General features: G+C 41.8%; 1 protein-coding gene across 1 annotated transcript in view; it reads right to left on the reverse strand.

Annotated features, from left to right (window-relative positions):
- The window catches only part of xkr7b (XK, Kell blood group complex subunit-related family, member 7b), a gene marked incomplete at its 5' end in the record, with an annotated part of 72,613 nt that overhangs the window by 22,330 nt on the left and 34,643 nt on the right, over positions 1 to 15,640 (reverse strand). The gene's annotated exons all lie outside the window — the stretch shown is intronic.

The following is a 15,640-nucleotide window of genomic DNA, read 5'->3' on the forward strand; positions in this document are numbered from 1 at the left end:
TTAACTGTGAAACAATGGACAGTGTGAACGCACTTCTGCTCTCAAAATAGCAAGTGATGATCACAGCATAATCACAGGTTGGTTTAGTTTCAGCAAACTGAGCTTCATGTGTAGATTTTCTTTAACTCTTGTAAGCGCTACTGCAGATTCTTCTGGTTAGAGCAAAAATAACTCAAAGAACCCACACTTTTTAAAACATAAACGTAACGCGGAAAGGATTTGATAAAGCAAAGCAAAGGGAGTCTGATCACCAGGCCTTTGTCTGTAGTGCCTTGATGCTTTTCTTTCACTGATACGTTTCTCCTTTGTGCCGTTCAGTAGTCCTTCCTTTCCACCTTAACCTACATATATCCTTCCTTTCGTCTTTATGTCTCGGCTTAACAAGGAACTTCTGAGATCCATCCTTCGCGGGGCACGGCGCTCTCCCTTCCCTCCCCTCCTCACCTCTCCTCCCTCTGCTGCGTCTCTGCAGATTCTGAAGGTCGTTACTTTCGGAACATTTAATCACAGCGGGGAGCTGAGTTTCTGCTCGGCCTCCAGCAGCTAAGGGTCAGCCCAGAAAATTTCAATAGTCATTCCCGGTTTCGTCCAGCCTCCGTCTGCAGCCGACCGAGCGGAGCGAGACATTAACACGGCTCCAGCTGAGGGTTCACTTCCTGCTGCTACTCCATCAGCGTTTGTAATCTGTTCTTTCTGATCTCGTTTGTCCAAACGCTCACTGCACAAACTAACTTACACGGAATGAGAAGAAACAGGAAGAAATGTAATTAAATTAATCTCACATGGGCCCAAAAGAATTAAAAAGATGAAACACTGAATTAAAAGGTTATAAACCATGAACACTCAACCAACCAAAGCTTTCATACTGAAACTGTTTTCTTGAGTCTGTCCCAATTTTCTCTTCTTCAAAACGAACACACACACACACTGACAACCACTTAACTTTGATGGAAGAATTTCACCTGAAAGCACTTGACCTCTAACAGAATCAGTCGATTTTGAAGCACTCGGCTCGTCCTGATGAGTGCTGGTGGCATTCAGGTGTTTTCTGCAGCTGCAGTGGAAGTTTTCAGTGACACAAAGTGTGTTTTAACGGTAAACAGCAAGCAATGTTTTTGTCAGTGTCACAGAAGGAAATTGAAACATTCAGGAGGACATTCTTGGCAATCATGCGATTAAAAAGGGTTGTTGAGTCGAATGGGTGATCAAGTAGCTAATTTTACCGCCGGTCCAGCGTCGACACACAGTGCAGGCGCTTACGAGTGGGGATTGCTAGGATAGCTCTCTTATGGTTATTGTGTGAATACTGACTACAGTACAACATAAACAATGTGGCACCACCTCACAAAACTGAAGTGAGGTATTTAATTTACTTAATCTAAAAGTGCCCTCAGTGTAAATTGGTAATGTTGTTGTATTTAATAACTATAATTAACACGTTATTCTGATTGCCTAAACTACCATTTTGTTTGATGCGTGCTATTAACAATAGCAGGTTTCTGTTTAGTATTATTTTGCTATTAATTTTCTAAACATACGCAGCCAGATTTGTGAGCCCCCAAGTCATTTAAAGACTTTACATAATTTTAATGAGACCCGCTCTGGAAAATGCAGGTAATTTTACAGCTGATGCCAAGCAGAGAGGGAGGGTACAGACTTCAGAGACAGACAGTAGGAAGAAGAAGAAGAAGTGAAGACAGTAACGTCCCATGATATTTTAGGAGTAAAAATGGAGGTAGACCAAGTTAGCCGTATGAATAAGAATAAATACTAATGGTTAAGTCTGCAGGTGGACAAGGAAGACCATGTATAAAGTTTGTAATAAACCTCGGTGTTCCATAGCAGATAGTATCCAGTGCATGAAAACGGTGCAATGCATGCATGGATATAACATCTCCATGATTTAGTCTATAAGCTGATTTAGAGACTGCAAAGCCATATCTAACTCATTTATATTTGTCACAATTATTACCAGTTTTTTCATGCATATATTTGGCGAGCTATGCACTACGATGAATCCTTTAGGGACGTGTGGTGAGGTACGTGGGTGGTGAGGCACTGACTCTTTCAGAGTCAGATTTACAATTTTGGACCCAGTGGAATAGCTTCACTTCACCATTCACCTTCCGCACTAACTGGTTAAGTTTCATATCTCAAATGAGAATTCGTAAGGAATGTATTTAGCCAACGAAGAACCTTAAACCAGTGGTTCAGAGACAGGGAGAGAGAGAAAGTATTTGCTGTCGCAATTCTATTCATCAACACAAATGAGAGAACCCAGTGTGCACAAAACAAAAGGTATTTCAGACAAAAAAGGAATAAGACTACACAAATATTTAAATTTAAAACCAAATTTTGACTTAAAATAATACAAAATACTGAATTGTTAACATTTTAGATTCTGGTGATTTGGTCTATTTTGTAATACAGACTGTTCAACAAAACAGTTATTCATCATTTCCTGTTTTGGCTGAAATTGTCACTGGGTTGTGAGAATTTCTTAAGCGCATATAAGCGCATAAGCGTAGAATCTTCTGTTTTTTTGACAGTCAGTCAGAGAAAAAATGAAAAATAAATGGACTGCGGCCGTGCACTCCGCTCAGCGCAGAAGAAGAGCAGCAGCCGAACAAGTGTTAACCCGTGGCTGCCTCACCTGGTGCTTTTTCATTTGCGGTTTAATGTCAGATCAACAAGGCTAATTGTGTTACACAAATACGTAAAATTACACTCCCTAGATGGTGGAAAGTCAGGACATATGATAAAAGTGTGTACAAACATTACATTGGTGACAGACAGAAACGCAGCCTCAGGCACACGCCAATGGCGCAAGTCCACCCTAGTTAGTGAGAGATCAGGCTCAATGCGTATTTAACTGGGAAATACACAAATTCAGCAATTTTGACTAGAAAATTATCAAAATAATGCGACTCACATGGAAATTACTTTAATAGATAATGACCGATGAACAAATATTAGAATTTATTTTATTATTATTACTTTCCATGTTGACAGGTGAGCAAAGCCTCCCCTGACTGAATGTCGCTGGAATCCTACCAACAAACCTCCGTGTTAAAATGTCCAGCTTTACAGTAGAAGACATGTTTAACGCCTGGTACAAAAACAGTCTTGGCCTCTACAGTTAATTTCTCCATTTATGACCACAGTACAGGGGCAAATTTTTATGTAACTCACAGCACGCCCAGTTTTTTTTTTACATTTATTTCTGCAGAGGCGCTGCAGGAGCTAGTCAAAATAGCTTTTCATTTTTCCCAAAGAAAATGTTTGATACCTCACAGCTGGAGCGCTTATAGGGCTTTGATCAGCATGTATCTCTCCGGCTTCCACATGATTAACAGCTACATCACAAAATATCTGCTTCTCTGATAAAAAGTCAAAACTACAAGCTTGTGTACATGAAATCTTTAGGGGAGAAGCTGAGTACAACTCCCAAGGGGCATTTCAGAAAGAAATATAAAATTACTGAGCTTATAACTAAAGGCAGGTAAGGATGGCTGGTAATCGTCATGCGTTTGAGAAATCTAAAACACAAAACCCAAATCTTGCTTTAGTTCACTCTTAAGTTATGTTAATATTAAATTATGACACATAGAATAATAATAATAAGATACATATATAGAAAGGGAAAGTAATAGCTTGGAGATTGAAATGTCTTTCTATGTTTCTCCCTGACAAAAAAAAAAAAAAGATATATATATATATATATACATATATATATACACACATATACATATATATATAAATTCTACCCACATGTGTATGGACAGGAGCGCAAATGGTACAATAAGGTGCAGGACAGAGTGTATGTGTGTGCAAAATCAGCTGAAGAAGAGTCCTTGTGTGTAATGGGTGTGTTACAGTCCAGGGGCAGGGGGCAGCAGAGGGAGGTAGGTAGTGGGCAGAGTTCAGCATCCTGACAGAGCGGTGGATGAAGCTGTTTGACAATCTTGAGGAGCGGTCCTGGAGGCTCTGGTAACTTTTCCCTGAAGGCAGGGGATGAAGAAGGAGTGTGAGGGGTGGGAGGTGTCCCCAGCAATGCTGATGGCTCCGCGGGTGAGGCGGTTGTGGAAAATGTCTGTGAGGGAGGGCAGAGGGGCACAGATGATCTTGCTGGCTGTATTCACTATGCCTCGCAGAGTCTTTCAACAGGAGGCGGTGATACAGCCAGAAGAGCACGTGATGGGTGGTGGGACTCGTGCACACCTCAGTTTGCAGAGGAAGTAGAGGCGTGTTTGAGCCTTCTTGGCCAGTGATGTGGTGTTGTCGGTCAAGGAGACCATTTTGTGACAATCCAGTGTTCTGCTTGGAAACTTTTGGACCTGGCATTCATGTGGATGTAACTTAGACATGTACTAGACCAGACCAGGCACCCCCACCCCATAGCAATGGCACTCCTTGATGACAGCAGCCATCCCCAGCAGGATGCAGCCTGACACAGACACATACACAAAAAACGCTTTAGGAACAACTCAAAGAACACGAAGAACAGCACAAGGTGTTGATCTGGCCTCCAAATTCACTAGATCCCAAACTGATCAAGTATCTGTGGGATGTGGGATCCACAGAGGCATGAGTCACAACTGGGGGCACAAGGAAGACCTACACAATATAAGGATATATGATCATAATGTTATGACTGATCGGTGTGTACATTAGCTTGTTCACCAATCAAAAACAACCCTCTGCGTGTGTGTCTGCAGGTCTGTGCGGTGTCTATCACTTGCTGTCCAATATAGCTTTTCCCAGCGCACCGCTACCATGGTTACACGGGGAAATGCGACGCCACTGCAACAAGCAGGGACATCTGAGCATGCTCACAGCTGGCTGCCACTCTCTCTCATACAAACACACACACGCACTGAAACTGTACCTTTCCAAGTGACACGCACAAACCAGCATACAGCAAATTTACAGCAATTATGAAGTCAGCACCTATCACTACTGTCACACACGCATGCGCTATAAATATCCATGTGCCACTCAAAGTGAATCAGTTGTCTATCCCCGAGCTGCTGTCCCACATAGCCATTCAACTGAGCTGTGTGTGTCAGGAGAGAGAGAGAGAGAGAGAGTGTGTGTATGTGTGAGAAACAGAGAGAGAGTGAGCTAAAGTGTTATTTTAAGCCGTGTGTTTGAACGACAGAGCGAGCGGTAGACATCCAGGGAGAAGAAGAAAGAGAGCGTCTCTGTGCGTCAGAGGAAGTGTGTGCGTGCTTTTGCGACTGCAACTCGTGTGCGTGTGTGAAAATAAGCATTTTTATCCCCCTGCAAGTGATGCAGGCAGCCCCTGGGCCTATCGGTAACGAGTAAACAAACGCAGCGCCCCCCTCAGGCCAGCGAGAGGAGCTTTAGGAAAGCCAGCAGGAAGTCGGAGCGAGGCTGAAGTTTGAGATAAACTGCTTGACGTAACGGCAGTTAAACAAAGGACTGTGGCGCCGCTGCAGGCCAATCAGCGCGGTGTTTGAAAATGCTGCAATGGAAAAAAACAAACAAAAAAAACATGCCACCGCTCCCTGGAGTCTTAAGCTCACACAACAGAGAAAAAATAAATAATAAATAAAAAGAGATTCTCTGGTGTTTCAGAGCAAGACATTTTATTAGGGCCTTTGATTCTGTTTGGTGTTTTGTTAATTGTATAAATGTTGTTGTTTTTTTTTGTCCAATTAAAAGACAAGAATCAACAATGTGTGTTGAGAGAACATCTCTAATCTCCAGCTTCATTGCCTGTAGGCATTTCTTTTTGCACTTCATATATGAATATTTCAAAAGTAAGGGGGCTCAGTGTGCTGACATAACTATATGTTTGACAAAAGTAACTGAAGCGAGGAAAAAATGGATCTGTTAATGCACATTGAGTGGTCTAGTCTATCAGAAATTACATTTATATACTGCTATACAGAGTGATGCGGAAAACACAGTGTGTTTTCAAACTAAAATAACCTCAATTAACATGTAGTCAAGTCGCAAAAACATATCTTGCAACAAATGCTCAGTGTATTTATTTTTCGCTAAAATATCCACTTCCAGCGATTACAGGTTTATTTAACTTCTCTGGCGCTGTCATGTTTAGACACTGGGAAATACTAGTCTGGTGTCTGCTAACAGAAAATGTCTACAGGGTGATGAGGCATTGACGTTTAAGTAAAACTACATCTTTCCATCACCTTAACCAGTGAATTTTTGTTGCCACAGACTGAAGTCCAGATGTGAACATGTGCCTTGTACGCCCACCATCCACCCCAATCACCTCCTAGCAAGTACGGTGCAGTTCATAATTCAGTCCGATTTTGTTTATATCACCCATAGCAATCAAAGTTTTCTCAAGAGGTTTTACAGAACCCCCTGAAGCCTGAAACCTCCAGAGCATGCACTAAGGCAAGAAAAAACTACTTCTAACAGGAAGAAACCTGTTCTTAAGAGTAATCTTTTTGTCCTTTGTGTACTTGTGAAGCTTGTTCAGTGGTTTAATAAAGAGATCTGTAAAACCAAAATCTGGTATTTTGAAATTTGATCTCAGATCTGGCGTCAGAACTGTAGATGTTAGAAATTAAACCAATCAGTCATAACATTATGACCACCTTCCTAATATTGTGTAGGTCTCCCTTGTGCCTCCAAAACAGTTGTGGCTCATCAGAGAATGGACATGGTCCTTCTGAGGGTGTCCTGTGGTGTCTGGCAACAGAATATTGTTAGTGGGGGCCTTGGGGTCCTATGGGTTGAGGGGAGGGGCCTCTGTGGATCATCCCACAGATACTTGATCAGTTTGGGATCTAGTGAAGTTGGAGGCCTGCCATCAAGGAGTGTCATTGCTATGGGGTGGGGGTGCCTGGTCTGGTCTTTCATATCCAGCTCCTTGGCAGCTACTGCGGCATCCTCAGGTTTTGAACATAGAGGAAAGATCTGCAGCTAGAGCTTTGAACTGAGTTCTAAGGTAAAACTAAGTGAACAAAAGAAGCAATTTTAAGGGGATGCTAGTATTAAACCCATTAATCAAATAATAAACCTAGTTATTTAGTGGATGCCTTTTTCATCCTTAAGGCATAAACAAACAGCAGAACTCAACAGACTTCATGTAGGACAAAATGCTGCTGCTAGATGTTTAATTAAAACCAGTTAAAGGGATCTTTATACCCCCGCTTTAACCACATCTGCATCGGTTGTCTGTTTAGAACTGGCCTTTAAGTCTTATTGATTGCTTTTAATTCACTTCATGGCAAGGCTCCAGGTCGTATTTCAGAGATGCTATGCACTCTACCGGCGTATGTTCACCTGAGAACCAAAGACAGAAATCTGCTGATGAGACGAATGAGAACCTGTCAAACATTACAACCCACTACGTTACATCGCTGTCTCTTTGTGCCGGCATGATGCTAATCTGCAGCAGCAGGTGCATCCAGACAGAAACACAACACGAGTGGAAGTTCATTTTAAGAACTGTAAAGTCACACCATGCCTTTCTTTAGTTTAAGGGAAAAAGTGTGGCTGTGGTGAAATGAGCCAAGTCAACAGTGACTTGTCGCATGAAACGGAGTCAGTTTACTCATTTTTAACTGGAATGAAGAGCATGGGTTTTGTTGTCTTTTCATTTTAAATCAGAAATATTTGCTGATGACGCCATCACAGTTCTAACTTTATGACCTGTAGGATTCCTGAAGAGTGGTTTCGAAGCTCAGTGTGGCGTCCCTGATCGTCACCACCTTGGCTCCACCTTACCTGCAGCTAATTCAAAATTGTCCGGAAGGTGGAGTGTGAGTAGAGCTGAGGTGGGTGGGTGATACCCAGGTGGACAGCTAGCAACCTCGGAGGGAGCCCACCTGTCACTCAAAGATGCCACACACGATAAGCACTGATATAATTTATAAATAGTTAAGTTGTATAAAACTTCACCCCTGCACAGTTGTCATGAATGGGGAAATTACTGATATTATAAACATGTTTATTTCTGCTGCAAAGCTGGACGTTTTAACCTGGACATCTATGGGAATTGACTGATTTTTGGAGACTGCCTCTAGTGGCCATCTGAGGAACTGCAATTTCCCCCACTGTCTTCACTTTTCAGGCCCAGAGGTTGCTGCTAGGCTCCAACAAGAACCAACCTTTCCTTTCAAATCGATTCATTTTTGGTGGAAATGCTTTGACCAGTTCTGATTTAGTTTTGGAAACTTAAACCCAAACTTGTTCGGTGTTTTGGTTGAACCACCCTTTAAGTGTGTCTGTCCTAATCAAACAGCTGCTGCCTGACTTATTATTTCTTTTTCTGTTTTGAGTGACTCATCAGGAGAATCTAAACAGTGTTTACGATATAAAGGCACATCAATAATAGCTCAGCTCCTGATATATTCATTACAAAAGACAAAAGAATCTACAAGACAAGTAAGATCTACCCAGTTTGAGATTCCAGAAAATGCAACTCTGCACAGACTATACATGCAAAAATGTCAATGATGCATGTTGCTCCCATTTCCAAAGCACAATCTGTGCAAGTGTGTGCGGCTTCATGTGCTCGTAGTAATGTCTGGACGTCCCTGTGACACCTTCAGACAAATCTGAGGGCACTCCACACACTCCAACAGCCCCCGAATGCACCACGGTGCAGGTGTCAGCTACAATCACACAACCAGCCCAGGGCACACTTTTCAAACGATACGTAGTAAAAGGGATAAAAGTTGAAAACGCTGCTCTTGAATGGGGCTGTAAAGACACCTCAGAAGAAGAGGAAAGTGTGAATTTATCGTTCTGAAGCCGAGAGCTCAGCAGCACCAGACGGAGGCAGTTTGAAAGAGGATAAATGACGAGTTAAATATGTAAGTGTACTCTCGGGAAGTCTGTAGTATTCAAGCACTAGTCATATTTCCTGCCTCAAAACACATTCACATTGTGTTCATCGACAGAAACATAAATCTCTTGCAGACATAAGTCACTGCTGAAGATATCTGAAATAAGCCGAGACTGTGACACACACACACCCACGCGCACACACACCCACACACACACAGTCCTCTGAAATGATACGAGCTGCTCACACAGAGAAAACCACACTGACACCCACACCGTTCACCGTGTAATGCTTTAAGCATCACGAAATGTCGATTAGGTTCCCTCAAACAGTCGCCATGGATACTGACCCACATTCCAGCCATCCTGGAGATATGCTTCTCATTTACATTCACCTCAAATGAATCCTCAAGACCTGAACCCACATTGTCTGGGCTTTGGAGTCAAATCAAAAAGTCTGAAATGTTTGTCAGCACTTCGAAAAACAATTTATTGTTTCATAGCGAAGACAGTTTTTTATGAGGGGCCGTTAGGGACATTATTCAGAATTAGCCTCTCACATACACACGTCAAACGCAAAACTCTTACACACACACGTCAAACGCTCTCACATGCACACGTCAAACGCTCTCACATATACACGTCAAATGCAAAACACTCACATACACACGTCAAATGCTCTCACATTAACACGTCAAACGCCCTCACATTTATATGTCAAATGCTCTCACATATACACGTCAAAATGCTCTCACATATACATGTCAAAATGCTCTCACATTAACACGTCAAATGCTCTCACATTAACATGTCAAACGCTCTCACATTTATACGTCAAATGCTCTCACATATACATGTCAAAATGCTCTCACATATACATGTCAAAATGCTCTCACATTAACACGTCAAACGCTCTCACATTAACATGTCAAATGCTCTCACATACGTCAAATGCTCTCACATATACACGTCAAACGCTCTCACATTAACATGTCAAATGCTCTCACATTTATACGTCAAATGCTCTCACATATACACGTCAAAATGCTCTCACATATACACGTCAAAATGCTCTCACATTAACATGTCAAAATGCTCTCACATTAACATGTCAAAATGCTCTCACATATATACGTCAAAATGCTCTCACATTAACATGTCAAAATGCTCTCACATTAACATGTCAAAATGCTCTCACATTAACATGTCAAAATTGAATAAAAACGGAAGGCATTTGAGTAGGAAAGGAAGTTGTTGAAAGAGGCGAAAAAAGAACAGACGCATGCGCAAAACGGCTTAACTAACTGAAACTGTACTGGTGGTTTGCAGTCACGTGATTCCAATGACGCGGAAATGATGGGGGCAGGAAGTGGAGAACGGTAATTAGAAATGATGGAAACTCGAGTAGGGTGAGCCTGCACGTAGCAGGTATTATTAAGAAGTAGAAAAATATGTAGGATATGACCCATACACACTAAGTAAAGGTGATTTTTCGTACCTGTTGTCGGACTTGCCTCGTTTGGAGGCCATCGACATCACAAATTATTCATCCTCCCGACCTCCTACACCGCTAGCCAAATGAAGGCATACAAGTGATTGGGTCAGCGGCCTCGGATCCAAAGCAGCACTGAATGACTCCTGTCATATTTTTGCCCGGGTGAGTAAATGTAATTCACTCTCTTTACATTGCTGTTTCAACTTTAATGTAACGTTACATGAATGCACCACTGGCACCAGGCTACAAGCTAACTGGCTACCTGTAGCTAACTGGTTTCTACCTAATGTTTCTAGGTCAACCATTGTCAGAGGTCTACTGAGACACCGTTGAAAACGTGGGTCGTGGCTAAGGACAACGGAGAAGTTGTTACAGCACATTGCAATTGTAGTGGTTGGGTACGTCATAATAAATGAACACCAAATCAACATGTAAACAGTCAAAATTAGACCACCTTTATTCCTGCTTTAGTAATTTGTCCAGTTGTTTGAACATGACAATGTGACAGCATCATATCATAGAGGACTGTCTGGTGTTTAAGAGTAAGTTCAGAAAGCAGAGAAGCACAACTAAATTAGGTTCTCAGCAACGTAAACAAAGCAGTCTGTTAGTTGTTTGTTACTTAATAGTATCACTGTGCATGTCACTGTGAAAAACAGATTTGATCTGTAAATGCATAATTCCTTTTCTCTGTCCCTTTTACCAACAGATTGTCAGAATCCTGCTCACATGTTGGAGCAGTTCTATGTGCCATTGAAGCTGGTGTTAAAATGAAAGAGTGAATCTTGTACTATGGAAAAGTGCAAGTGGATATCTAACTATTATCACCCACTCTCCAACACTGTCAAAATGAATCAAATGTTTATATGTTCTCATGTCTATACATGTATGTCCATAGGTTTTCATAGAATGTGACCATAATGGGTCAAAATCTTATCTATCACTAAAAAAATAAATGAGTTTCCGAAATATGCCAAGGCCACTTTGTGATGTCAATTTAAATGACTTTTATGAATTAAGTATGGCAGGGTGATAACTCAATATTGTCTATCATCTTTAGCTGGAAGTAAGTACATCAGGATGATTTTGGGATATTATGACACAGTTTCTAGACAAAGTATGAAATATTTTTAATACCTATCTGTAAGAAAACAAATATAAAAACACGTTAAATATACAGAGGAGCCCAAAGTACACATCTTTACTCAATTGGAAGAACAGATACTTGTGTAAAAACAGCCTCACAAAGGTAACTCAATTGATTCAAATTAATTTACTCAAGTAATAGCATTAAAACATTTTAGGAGTTTCATATATAGAATATATTTGGCAAGAGGATGAGAGGGAGTAAGATAGGTTAGTTGTATAATTTACAAATTGTATTCATCAAGGTGGTGGTAATTGTTTAGGATGAATTCTGAGGTAAACAAATACATGGGTATGATACATAGTTATCAAAACAGTTAATGTAACATGGCTACATGCAACCTCCATGCATTATTCTGTATTTCACGGAGGTGGAGCAATGCATCTGTGGTGTCGGTGCACGTCGCTTCTGCATCAGTGTTGGTCAGATCAGTTTTTCTGGCCCTCAATCTTTCATGTTGACGTGATGCCTCTGTCACTGGTTTACCTCTCTGGTAGCCAGGATGAACCGTACATCTGTGACAGCACTTGGGCAGCCTAGATAAAATAAATGTGATTAACACCATGCACTGAGAGTAAGGAGGGAGAACTGCAGTTTACATCATGTTATTAGTCTATGAAATAATTCTCCACCGTTTTCATATTAAGTCTATAGGGCCATCTCAATCTCAATCTATCTCTGTACACTGTACAGAGATAGACAATGTCATCAATTTGAGAACAACTGGTTGCGATAGCTAACGTTAGCTAGAAATGCTAAAAACAAAGACACTGGAGATCGCCACATAGCTTAACGTTAGAACTCCAGAGGGTTATCAGAAATGTATAGCTATGTTGTAATATTATAATACCCTGCTCTGTATTTTTGACAGTTTTAGCCAGCTCTGTAAGTAGCTTAATCACTGTAGCCTTACCTTTCACGAAGTGGTCACTGCAGACACAGGCGTTGTCGGACTCCGCTCTCTCTGACCGAAGACGTGGACCGAAGAAGTTTTTCAGTCACGTCCGTCGCCGTTTTTGGTCATTTTTTTAAATTGATCCCCTTTGTGGGTTACCACTTTGGGAATTCTAAAGACACTTTTTTTGTTTTCCCCGGTTAGTACAGCCATATACTACACAAAACTTGAACATTTTCCTGCCGTTGTCCTGCCGGTATCCTGCCTGCAAGACACTTCCTGCCCCCCCATCTGAAATTTGCGCGTCATTGGAATCACGTGACTGCAAACCACCAATACAGTTTCAGTTTACTCGAACACCTTCCTTTTCTACTCAAACGCCTTCCTTTTCTACTCAAACGCCTTCCGTTTTTATTCAATTTTGACATGTTAATGTGAGAGCATTTTGACGTGTATATGTGAGAGCATTTTGACATGTTAATGTGAGAGCATTTTGACATGTTAATGTGAGAGCATTTGACATATAAATGTGAGAGCATTTTGACGTGTTAATGTGAGAGCATTTGACGTGTTAATGTGAGAGCATTTTGACATGTATATGTGAGAGCATTTTGACGTGTTAATGTGAGAGCATTTGACGTGTTAATGTGAGAGCATTTTGACATGTATATGTGAGAGCATTTTGACGTGTATATGTGAGAGCATTTGACATATAAATGTGAGGGCGTTTGACGTGTTAATGTGAGAGCATTTGACGTGTTAATGTGAGAGCATTTTGACATGTATATGTGAGAGCATTTTGACGTGTATATGCGAGAGCATTTGACATATAAATGTGAGGGCGTTTGACGTGTTAATGTGAGAGCATTTGACGTGTGTATGTGAGTGTTTTGCATTTGACGTGTGTATGTGAGAGCGTTTGACGTGTGCATGTGAGAGCGTTTGACGTGTGTGTGTAAGAGTTTTGCGTTTGACGTGTGTATGTGAGAGGCTAATTCTGAATAATGTCCCTAACGGCCCCTCATAGTTTTTCATTTGAAATCTTGTGTTAGAAATGACCTTGTTTCAGCTTTTAAAATGGCACGCATTTCAGATTTTCTTTTCAGGCTTGCTGCTTAAGACGTGATGCGGATCAGTGATTTTTTGTAACTGACTGAGATTTGAGTGTGCTGCAAATAGACTGAAGGCCTGAATGGCTTCATTTTATATTAAAGCTGAGGGTCAGACATACTGTATATGAAGTGAAGGTTTTAATAACGAGACTTATGAGTCTACAGCCACTGCAGCTCTGCAGAGCTTTGAGTAAATGTCCACATAGTTGTTGCTACGGTGATGTACAACAAGATGGCGGCGCGCACGAACGCAGTGGCTCGTAGCTCTTCAGAGAGGGAGCCATGCCGGGCTACTCTTCATAGACTTTAGCTCCGCCTTCAACACCATCATACCCAACAGACTGGTCACTAAACTGCTGGACTTGGGGTTTACACAATCCATTTGCACCTGGATTCACAGCTTCCTAACAGACCGCTCCCAGAGGGTGAGAGTAGGACCACATCTCTCCTCAGCTCTCAGTATCAGCACTGGCTCCCCTGAGGGCTGCGTGCTGAGCCCCCTCCTCTATACCCTGTATACATATGACTGCACCCATCAACAATCTCATCCTCAACACTGCCTAGACAAAGGAGCTGGTAGTGGACTTCAGGAGGAGGAAAGCGTACATTCAGCCCATTTTCATAAACGGGGACAGAGTGGAGAGGGTCTCAGACTTCAGGTTCCTGGGCACTCACATTGAGGAGGACCTGTCCTGGACAACAAACACCACAGCACTGCTGAAAAAGGCACAACAGAGACTCTTCTTCCTGAGAACGCTCAGGAAGAACCATCTACCTGAGAAACTGTTGGTGTCTTTTTACCGCTGCACCGTGGAGACAGTGCTGAGCTACGGCATTTCGCTGTGGTTTGCCAGCTGCACGGCGGCAGAAAGGAAGGCGCTGCAGAGGGTCATTAACACCGCCCAAAAAGTCATCGGTCCATCTCTTGAGGATATTTACAATACACGCTGCCTCAGGAGAGCCCACAGCATCCTCAGAGACCCATCCCACCCTGGTCACCACCTGGTTGAACTGTTGCCCTCGGGCAGGCGTTTCAGGGCGATCAAAGCCAAAACAAACAGACTGAAAAACAGCTTCTATGCCAGAGCTGTCATTGCACTGAACTCTGAACAATCCTGAAACACTTGAACATTCAAAGACACTAATGTGTGCAATATTTTTAACTCTGTTACATATTATTGTTTTAATTTAATTTTAATTAATTCTTAACTTTTATAGCTACAGCACTTTTAAATCTTACTGAATGTGGAGAACGGCTACCTCAATTTCGTTGTGTGCTGTACAATGACAATAAAGTGATTCTGATTCTGATTCTGATCAGTGTGATATTGCTGATTCGGACGGTAATATTCACCATGTTTACCATCTTAGTTTAGACCAGGGGTCGGCAACCCGTGGCTCCGGAGCCACAAGTGGCTCTTTCACCCCTCTGCTGCGGCTCCCTGTGGATTTGGAAAATAAATAATTTAATTTAAATTTATTTTATTTTAGTTAGTTAGTTTTTTTTTTTTTTTTTTAAATGTAATTCTAAATTCTAAGATTATGATGCTCTTGTAACATTAAAATAAACCGTGTTTAATTTTTTTGTCGCTCAAAATATGCGTCATGCTTCGCCGACTTGCGAAAACCGCCGGCGCGAAATTGAAAATTCCTTTCTATTCAAGATCAAGCTTTTCAACCCCAGGTAGGCCAACATGGATAAAGGCAAGAAAAGAAAAGAAGAAAACAGAACATTTAATGAGATGTGGACAGATTCATTTGCTTTTACTGCTGACGAGAGTGGCTTCCCAGTATGCCTAATATGCGGTGAAAAATTCGGGAACAACAAAAAGTCAAATGTTGCCAGACATTTCCACAATAAACATGGGCCTTCTGAGGGTGTCCTGTGGTGTCTGGCAACAGAATGTTGTTAGTGGGGGCCTTTGGGTCCTATGGGTTGAGGGGAGGGGCCTCTGTGGATCATCACACAGATACTTGATCAGTTTGGGATCTAGTGAGTGTGCTGTTCTTCATGTTTTTTGAGTTGTTCCTAAACCGTTTTTGTGTGTGTGTGTCTGTGTCAGGCTGCATCCAGCTGGGGATGGCTGCTGCCATCAAGGAGTGTCATTGCTATGGGGTGGGGGTGCCTGGTCTGGTCTAGGTGGGTGGTACATGTCGTATACATCCACATGAATGCCAGGTCCAAAAGTTTCCCAGCA

Source organism: Chelon labrosus, assembly GCF_963514085.1.
Source record: "Chelon labrosus genome assembly, chromosome: 10".
Classification (NCBI taxonomy): domain Eukaryota; kingdom Metazoa; phylum Chordata; class Actinopteri; order Mugiliformes; family Mugilidae; genus Chelon; species Chelon labrosus.